General features: G+C 47.1%; 1 protein-coding gene across 1 annotated transcript in view; it reads left to right on the top strand.

The window, feature by feature from the left end:
• Positions 1–2,849: 2,849 nt before the first annotated feature.
• The window catches only part of olf413 (DBH like monooxygenase olf413), a 206,636-nt gene continuing 199,825 nt past the window's right edge, over positions 2,850–9,660 (top strand). Inside the window, exon 1 of the mRNA XM_031985470.2 lies at positions 2,850–3,631. The gene's annotated coding sequence lies outside the window, so the exon portion shown is untranslated. The remainder of the gene's footprint in view (positions 3,632–9,660) is intronic.

The following is a 9,660-nucleotide window of genomic DNA, read 5'->3' as shown; positions in this document are numbered from 1 at the left end:
GAACAATTCGCGTGACGGAGACGATTATTATTTCTTCGTATTTCGCTGAGTTTTTGACTACCGTGCACTTTAAGTTTTAGAACTTTTTAAATGATTACCGTGTAATTAACATTTTTGATATTATAATGTATTCGTACATTAACGAGTTTATTTCGTTTTGTGTAGGTTTTCCGCTTTCTCTAGTCAAATTTTTTGAATATATTCTGTGCACGTAAATGAAGTAGGATGTAATACGAATGCAAATTATTCGAGGATTCAAATTCTATCCCATCATTTTTTAAATATTAAAGTGCTTCTTCATATTATCACATTAAATTAGTTTTATTTGCAGGGTGTTTCAATTATTTGTGTAATTATTATGTGCACTTTTACTTGCTGGGTCCAACGTCGCGTATATTAATATTACAATTAATATGTTAAGTATTGTGATAGGTCATTTCTATACATTTTTTAAGTAAACTTGAAATATCCTCGGTCCATTAAAGGTTAAATGTATCATCTGTGTGATATTTCTTATCAATCCCAAGTATCTGTTTACGATTTATCATCACTTTGAGTATGAAAAATTATTTGGACATGGAACCTGAATTAATTAAAATGTTCCCATTACTCCAAGTTAATTTACATGAATGCATTGAAAATCTGATGGCAGCCGGCTGTTCCGCTAAATTTACTCGAGGACGGATTTCATTCAACGGTCGGGAAGAATTCTCAGAACCTTTCCCACAAATTCGCGCTTCGCCTTGCCGCGGAAATTTAATCTTCGGACAGCGGAGTCGGGAATACCGTCGCCTTTCGTATTCAACCGCGATTCTTAAATATACATATACACCCCTACCCACGCACGGCCAAAACATTTTACGGTACATGACCTGCTTCTCCACACGCGAAACCGAAATTTCGCAATTTGCGCTGGTTGTCCGCGTTCACGGGCCGTTTCAGCTTTGATCAACGCGTGTTTGATGAAACGCAAACTTTTATACGCCCCGTGTTCGCTCCGCCGGAACTTAGAGACGCGAAACCGGCGAGGACGGACACGTTTGTATTACACGTATCGCGATATTCATTTTAATTAAACATTTTATCAAATTATCTTTAATTAACGTGCGCCCCGGAGTAGGGAAAAAGTGTCGACGGTGAAAAAAGGAAAATAAGGGCTCGAAGCGCAGACTCGCGCAAATTGTAACGCGACTCTGATATACGTTAATTGCTTTCGGAACTGCTCCGACCAATGCACGAGGGACGAACGAGTCGCGCCCCTTCTAAGCGTCAAAGTGCATCGCCCGTAGTTGCAAATATTTTTATACTCTCATCGGACGTTCGCTGGTTTTTTAAATTTCAGTTTGGAAAACATGGATGTTGTTAATCCTTTTTCAATCGAAATGCCGTATATTTTCAATGCTTAAAGTTTAGAGTAAATGTAGATTTATAATAGAAGTGGTAATCGTTTTCCTCGTCAATGAACCGTTGAAAAGAAAATAATTCTGTTGACTATGATTACCAAAGAAACGTGACGGAAAGATAAATCGAACGTAGAGGGTGATAAAGAAGGGATTTATAAGTTTCAGGAGCAGATAATAACCTCTAAATGAATAAAGGAACACCCAATTGACCCGTGTCAAAAAATTAATGACCTCAAAAATATAAATTCCTCGGCCTAAAGCTAGAGAAGTCTCCTCTCAAATTTCCAAACTCCTTTTTCCTATCATTCGGTATGATTTCCCCGTTATCTGTCACGGTGTCTTAGAAAACGGCTCGTAACACTTTGTTTGACCCAGCCGATCTCTCGCATTATACAAGCCCGGGCTGTTGCTGGGTCTCCTCCAATATTTCTACCCCGAGAGCATTCGGCTACGTAAGCCGTCTTATCCTTAAAAGGGCCGTCGTCCTGCCCCCAAACACGAAGGGTCAGAACACTTTGGCGCACTTGTTCGCCCGGAATCCATCCTCCACGGAGTATGATAAAAAGATTCCCTTGCTCCGCTGACTTCCAAACCCCGCCCCCAATCTCCTCTTTTTTTCTTACCCATGATCCTAGAAGAATGGTCGTGCTCGAAATGGCGAGCATGTGCGGCCAGGATCACTTGGTCGTTCGAAAAGCGGCGACAGGCGGAATCGAGTCGACCGAGCTCTCTCGCAAGGGTTGTAACCGAGCGCCGAAAATATTTTCCTGAAAGAACCGACCGGACCGACTGGGAACGAGGATCCAGGAAGTCCTTGGGAAAGGGTGCACCTCGGTCGCGCGGCCGTTCCTCGGGGGGAAAAGTGAGAACGCGCGTCGCGCGAGGGGGTGGGGAAAGAAAGATGACGAGTGGAAGAGAGAAAGCTGCGGGGAAGCGGGAAAGAACGACAGAGCGGGGAAATAAGAAAAAGCTGGGAAGTGGGATGGAGAGAAGTATTCGGGGAAAGGGTACGAGAGAGTGTGGTATATACCGAAGAAAAGGGTGGTCGTTCGGTCGTACGTGAAGGGTCGGCGTTAGGCAGTTGGAACCTGGAATAGCGAGGAAAAGGATAGATGGATAGGATGCAAGCGGGAGAGAGACAGTCGAAGAGGGAAAAAGAAATGAAGCGTGGTAGGGTGAGAGTAAGGGCAAAAGGATGACTAGAGGAAACGAGAAGGGTAGAGCGATAGAGAGTGAGAGAGAGGGAGCGAGAGATTGAGGGGGACACTAGGGTGTGAGAAGAGGGACGGAGAGAGAAAGAGTGAGAGCGAAACAGAGCGTGCCGCAAGCGCGATAAAGAGAGAGAGGGAGAGAGGGTTAGACTGGGGGTTGGTGTGCCTAGGGTCGCGCGAGAAGAGACCGAAGAGTGGGGAGATTCCCTAGCAGAAACCAGTCGAGTCCCGGCCTCAGGTCGCGACGGGTATTCAGTTCACAGGCGAGAGCCGTACCGTGCGGTTGGCCTGCATGCTGTCTCTCGGGTTCGATTTAATCCTCGTTTTCCGAGCCGGTCGAGCGCAGTGGGACACAGTCCGATAACTGTGATATCGTAACGTTTCAGCGTGTGCGTCGATCCCGGCGAATAGTCAAAGCGAATTTTCGACGTTCGATCGCGCTCATTCGAAGTACGCTCGACGCGCGACTTATCCGATCAGTGACTAGAAACATCGCGCTGCCGATTTACAAGTGTGAACTTCTGATCGAACACCACCTACCAGTGACAACGGAACTGTCGTGTACCTTCGCCCTCCGTCGACGGGAACGTCGACTCCCGAGCGCGGCATTCTACGCGACATAAACAAACCGGGGACAAGTTTCCTCGGAGCGGCGCTGGGGCTCCGATCCGTGGAGTTCACGGTTTCCCTTGATCTGTCACGACTTACTACACGTTATCTATCGTAATCTGCAGCGCATACCACGAGAATAGAAAGGAAAAACTGTGGACCACGTTCGAGAGATTCTATCCAGTGATTCGGAGTGAGTGACAGTGACACGGTTAGTGGTGCAAGCTGAAAAAGTGATAAGAGAGAGGAGTTTCCCTCGGTACCTCTCGTTTTTCCATTCTGTTTCTTTACCCTCGTACTTTCTACGAGGACCCGGCGAACGTTTCCTCCACTTCCGGTCAGTCTGGTCGAGAAGCTTCGCTGATCTCGACGGGGCAAGCAACTTCGCGACACTTCGTCTACCGAGTGGTGAGTTTTATCTCGATCATCCCTTCTTACGTGTACACTCCGTTCCCCGGCCTCCCTGGCTTCGCTTCCCGGTGCACTTGCGTCTAAACTTGTGACAAAGATAAGACTCTTCGGGGGATGGGGGATCCTCTGAGAGGAATCTCTTTGACGACGTCGTCGTCGTCGATCGGTCCCTCTACTCTCGCGTCCTCGAACGCGACGTCCAGCCGGTTAGTCGCAATGGAAGGCGCACGATTTCGCCCCGGATAGCCGGACGTATCCGACATCTCGCGATCCTTTTATCCGGAGACCCTTTTGCGTCTTTATTCCCGTCCCCTGGTGAGCCGGTCGACAGGGACGAAGATGCTATCTGAGCCGAGGCGGAGAAGCGTTCTCGCGCGCGCCGAAATAATCGCGAAATAGGCGGGGACCCGGCGGATATCTGCCGGTGTTATCGTCTGCGTAATCGGGCTCGATCGCGTAACGAGTTTCCCGGCGATTCGCTTATCGCCTGGCCACCGGACACCGAACGGTTTCGATCATTGAAAGGCGAATCGTAACAGTTTATTACGGGAATGGAGCGGACCCACGAGTTTATCCGCTCAACCTGGCAGCCGGAAGCCTCCGTGCGTAGAGGAAGGAATCGATCACTTACTTTCGTCGCGGGACACCGTGACGTTTCGTCGGTTTACACGATCAATATTTACCGGCATCGGTGTCTTTGCTGACTGTTGTGCACGGCCTTTTTCGCTGGTTGACGTTTTCTGTTTTCGGGCTGATGGTTGATCAGTGAATCAAGTGTGATAATTGAGTATAGGTTTCTTTCGGGATTGTTCTTATGAATGCATTTGTTGGAATTATATGGGTAATACTTATTTGTTACATTGTTTTGGAGCAAAGTACAGTCTTTCCTCGTTGGTACAAGGCAAAGGATTAATACGCGTTACGAATGACAAGAGAATAATTGAGTTGATCAGTAGATGTTGGATACATTTTTCGAGGATATTCTAAGTATTCGAAATTACTGGCAATTACTGTCTATTTAAGACTCAATGCATTGCTACAAACAGCAAGGACAGGATTAAATTGTCTTCGTAATGTCGGCTATTGTTACTGTCACTACGTGATGAACGATCTGTCATGACAGTTCAATAAATTCCCATGGATGTCAGAAATAATTAGCATTCGTGTATGAACTCCTCTCAGCGTGAACTACAACTATGTCCAACGTACACTGACATGATGTAACACGCGCATCATTGAGTAATCTTTTCATTGATGCATCCTTGAATGAATCATCTAACGTGTCTCTACTAAAATAGTAATGATTAGAAGGATAGAGACAGCGCGTACTGTCAATTACGTAGTGCGTTTTTTGCCATCGTAGTCACTTGAGAAACTTTCGCAGATGAAAGGCAAACGATTGTTAACGGACTAATTAGACAGAAAAGAATGAAAAGGATGATCTAGAAAATGTTCATTTTCACCTGGAATGGATGCATTTTTAAATTCGCAACTATTACAGTGCCGACTTACTCGATCTATTTCCTGGAGTTCGAGGGCTGCTTCTGAAAATTCCCTATTCACGAGTTGAATGCTTAATCTGCGTACGCCGCTTCTGGCTGCGTACGCAATATATCGTTCGAATCCCTTCGGCTCCGGCCACCCCAATATTCAGCGGGTTTTTTGCAATTCGAATTTTCACAATCAAGCCGCTCCTGAGAAAAACTGGGTCCGCGAATGTTTATCTTGATACCGGCGGAAAATACTCATCGAACTGACTGCAAAACATTGACCCGTGGCCGAGCAGTATTTCCTAAGCAATCTGGTTTCGAGAACTTTTCAAAAACATCGGGGTTCGTTTGTTTCGGAATTTCTATTAACCGATGTCGAATCGCGAAAGTTTCATTTGAAACGCTGCGCGCAATGGAAAAATGGATTTGACTGGTCGGAAATTAAAAAGCGATTAGTTTTGTTTGGTACTTACAGCTAAGTGTTTGCTTTCGAATATTAAAAGTTTGCTTTGAAACGAAAGGAAATCGCTGAGCATATTGGATTTACCTGTAGGCGAGTAGCGAGCTATCGATGAAGGAAAGCATATGAATCATTTGAAAGAAAAACAGAGGGGCTGCTCGGAGCTCTGAACCGACAGCACCCACGGTGACTCACTGGTTTGTTCCAATGAGGTTAGCCTCGGCTATGATTCAGATTACGTTCCGTTTTTTCTCGCATGGAAATTTTTATGATTAGATAGCGAGCGTTATGACCGTGAAAACGATAAGAAATCATTTTTGAAGACGAAGAAGCCGAACTCGGGCAACATAAACAAAAAAGAATCGTATCTGTTATGAGATGGCAGAAGATTATGAAACATTTCCGAGTGATTCTCAAAAATACATATATCTGTTAACAAAAGAGACCGAAAGAACTTCACGTTCAGTGTTCAAAATACATGAATGCATAAGTGGCATTCGAATAATTAATGGGCGATCGCCAATGAATATCAATCATACACGTACTCCAACATCCAAACGTTATTATAATAATGACATCGTTCGAAGGAACGTTAAAACTGGAACGAACGCTATGGATCCTACAGAGGGAAGCCTTAATCGCCCCCTCTATTAAGAATCACTGCCGCAGGACGCCGTACATCCTGCGTAACGTGACTCTCACGTATGCGAGGTCTGGTCGTCGTTTGCGCGATGAGCGACCTAATTTCACTATGGCCGGTCAAACGGTTCTTATGAAGCGCCCGAAGTATAATGGCCGTGTCCAGCGTGCAAGACTGAGAATTTAAGAGCATTGTCGTGTTGTGCGACCGAGAGTCGGAAATAAGAAAAGTTTGAATGAAACTCTTTGCACGGTATCCATCGAGAAAGGAGAAAAGAGAGGGGCGGAAAGTATCCCTCTCTGGTTCCTTCTCTGTCTCTTTCCCTCTGTTCAGCTCCGAACGATATCGTGGATGTCTGTAAATCTCGAGGAAAACCATCTTCCCGCGTATCTCTCTGCCGAAGGAGAACGATCGCGGGTGGCGGCACGATAAAAAATATGGCACGGAAATGATGAGGAATAAAAGCTCGGCGGAAGGTTCGTTTTTATACCGTAATCTTGATGTTACGTGATACATGCGCGCCGCCGCGTATAAAAGCGGTGAGATGTATTGCTTTATGAGGGAAATGAGATTTTTATTCGCGGCCACGCGCCTGGGAAGAAGAGAAACGTAGAAGCGTCACCGGTGAATTCTAGATGCCACCGAAAACATCAATTTCCACCTTCTAGGAAGGAGTTTCGGTTGGGATTCGCTGTAACAATTTACGGGGCGAGCGTCTCCATAATTCTTCTCCTTTTCATTAATGAATTCTGATGCGCGAAATACACTAGACTCCCTTCCATTTCCATTCTCCTGACACCTGTAACTTACACCTCGAACAATGTCCCGCGAACGATCTTTCTCGTTATCAAATAGTTTCCACGAAGAAATTCTAGCGAACGTAGGGAACCCGTCGCTGGTAATTACGGAAAATTAAGCTGGCGCCATGATTTCAAAGAACGGAACGCCGAGCGATGTTTGCTCGCGAGATCGAGTGGGCATTCCAGTTTTAACGAGCGAAAGATAGGGAATTCATTTATTCTTGTGGACCGACGAACAGTCCCGTTTATCTTCGAATCATTTCAGCGCCCTTTGATATTGGGAACGTTTCAAAAGCGTAACGAAAATCGCAAGCAATCAAGCGCAAACTATTCTATACAATAAAATCAATTATTAACGTTTCTGCGGTTTACAGCGAAACAGTTAATTATCCGTCGCGTTTCCGGTCGAATTAAATACACGATCGCGTGGTCGCGCGACTTAATCTCGCGCTCCGAAAATTCGACCGCGATCTAAACACCCGGTTCCGTTACAAATGGTCGCGGCGGCCGGTGTCGCCCCGAAAGCCCGTCATAAATCAGTCGAAACGACTTGCTCTTTCTCTCTCTATCTCTCTTCTACCTCCAAACTACTTCGAGAAACGTATCGCGAAAACGGGGCGGCAGTACAACGGGGTGACGTCGCGCAGCCTGGATACATGACGCGCGGAGGACGAGACGCGCGAAAGTTAGCGGAACATTTGCGTCCTTACATCCTGTTACGTCGCGCACGACTCACACCGTGAAAGGGTATGGGAGGCGCGGGTCGCGTGGAAAAAGAACGGCACCGCGCGAGCTCCGTCGCCGTGTTTCGATACGGCCCCGGAGTTCTCGGCAGCGAGCAGCAACGGTTGCTCGTCGCGCGACATCAGCAACAACGACGGCAGCAGTTCGGAAGTTTCGGCGGAGAGGCGGCGGGCGAATTTCCATAAGTTGAGGGATGGCTTCTTCTTCTTCCCTTCTCCTCGCAAAGTGAGAAAAGATTGTCGCGCGAGGCGAAACCGACCGTCGTTCCTGGAGATGGCTGGCTCGGATACCGGCGTCGCCGCGCCGGCAATACATTACTTGGTTGTCCCACGTCGCTCGGATCTTTACCGGCTATCTCCTTTAAGTTCCTCCCGTTCCACCCAGCTCAAAGGCACCTCGGCTCGGGCGCGAGCCTGTTTCGCGTTTTCGTCTCATCCCACGTTTCCTTTCTTCCCTGCCATCCGTTCTCCTTCCCCGGTAGCCGCGCGTGATCGCGCGTGCTTCCCGCTCATCGCCTCCGTTAAAGGAATCACGCGAGAACGGGAGCGACCGCTTCCCGTGTGCTTGCGTGCATTGCGGACCGCTGCCGGCGAACATAATCTTCCGAGTAATTCGGCAGCTCCGGGAGGCGAGAGACTTCGGCGTGCAATGCAATCTGCTCTGGTATTTTTCTCTGTTGTTCCGTGGTCACGTACCACGCCAGTTGGCTGGACCCCCGAATCGAAGTGATCGCTAATCCGACCTGATTGCGAGAGCCGTTCGCGTTATTCCTCGCACGATTATCGGCTCCGCGGGTCCAACGATTTAGGTTTTCGCGTTACACTGAGACTGTCATCCTGTGAACAACGGGCAACGCGGTTTATCCTGCATTATGCGGCCGATAACGTGTAATACAGATGGAAAGTATTGCATCGCGACGCTATTCCACAGCTTACGTTTCTGGTACGTCCGTTTATCGGCGTTCCGCGTGGCCGTGAGACCCTGGATAATGATGTTAAACACGTACCGGTGCGAGCTTCGAAGGAGTTGGATCGTTAGGTCACAAGTCTAAATCCCTGGGATAGATAAGCGGACGCGAGATATCGGTTCATGTATGCGTACGTTTGTGTGTTTAGGTGTGCGTTCGCGTGGAACCATTCCCGACGGGATAGCACGCTCACGCGAATTCTCGTTTTGCCGGCCACGCGATATGATCTTGTATATCCGCGCGTAAGATTTCGCGCCTCGTATCGATCTCACTTATTTTATGCCGCTAATAAATTAAACGGCCTCGGTGCGAACGAGCCGCGCGGCGTGCCCCTTTTTCTCCTCTCCGCTGAGCCCGGCCGAGTTCTTTGATCTGCCACTTTCTCGGGCAACAATTGTATACTTACGTGAACGTTATCTGGAATTAAATTATTTCGCGCTTGTGTACTCCCGTTCCGTGCGCATTCCAGAGAATTTTATTGACGCCCAGGCGACACTTGGAATGTAGAATATATGTACGCGGTACGAGGCATATACGTGGAATCGTTTCTGTGGGTGTTTCGAGACAGCAGCACTGTTTTCTAAATGGGTACTACTTCAAATTAAATGGAGCTGGATATCCAAACACTCTACTGTATATATTCGATTTATATTTAATAAAATTTTAATACGAATGGTACTTTAAAGTATCGTCAAGACACAAACGATCAATATTTTCTATAAAAACGGCCATAATCTCTCCGAGAATTATCGAATACCTGTTAGTATCGTGAAATATGTGTCTACATCAGCGCAGACTCGTCGGTGTACCCGCATAATTAATGGAGCTTAACTATAAGAGCCATAAAAAGGGGGCCATTGTGAAGCACAATTGTCACGAGAAATGATATTTCATCCTGCTACAGATGATCCGAGGTGTATAGCCC

Source organism: Nomia melanderi, chromosome 5, assembly GCF_051020985.1.
Source record: "Nomia melanderi isolate GNS246 chromosome 5, iyNomMela1, whole genome shotgun sequence".
Lineage (NCBI taxonomy): Eukaryota > Metazoa > Arthropoda > Insecta > Hymenoptera > Halictidae > Nomia > Nomia melanderi.
This window is presented reverse-complemented; position numbering and strand designations above follow the sequence as displayed.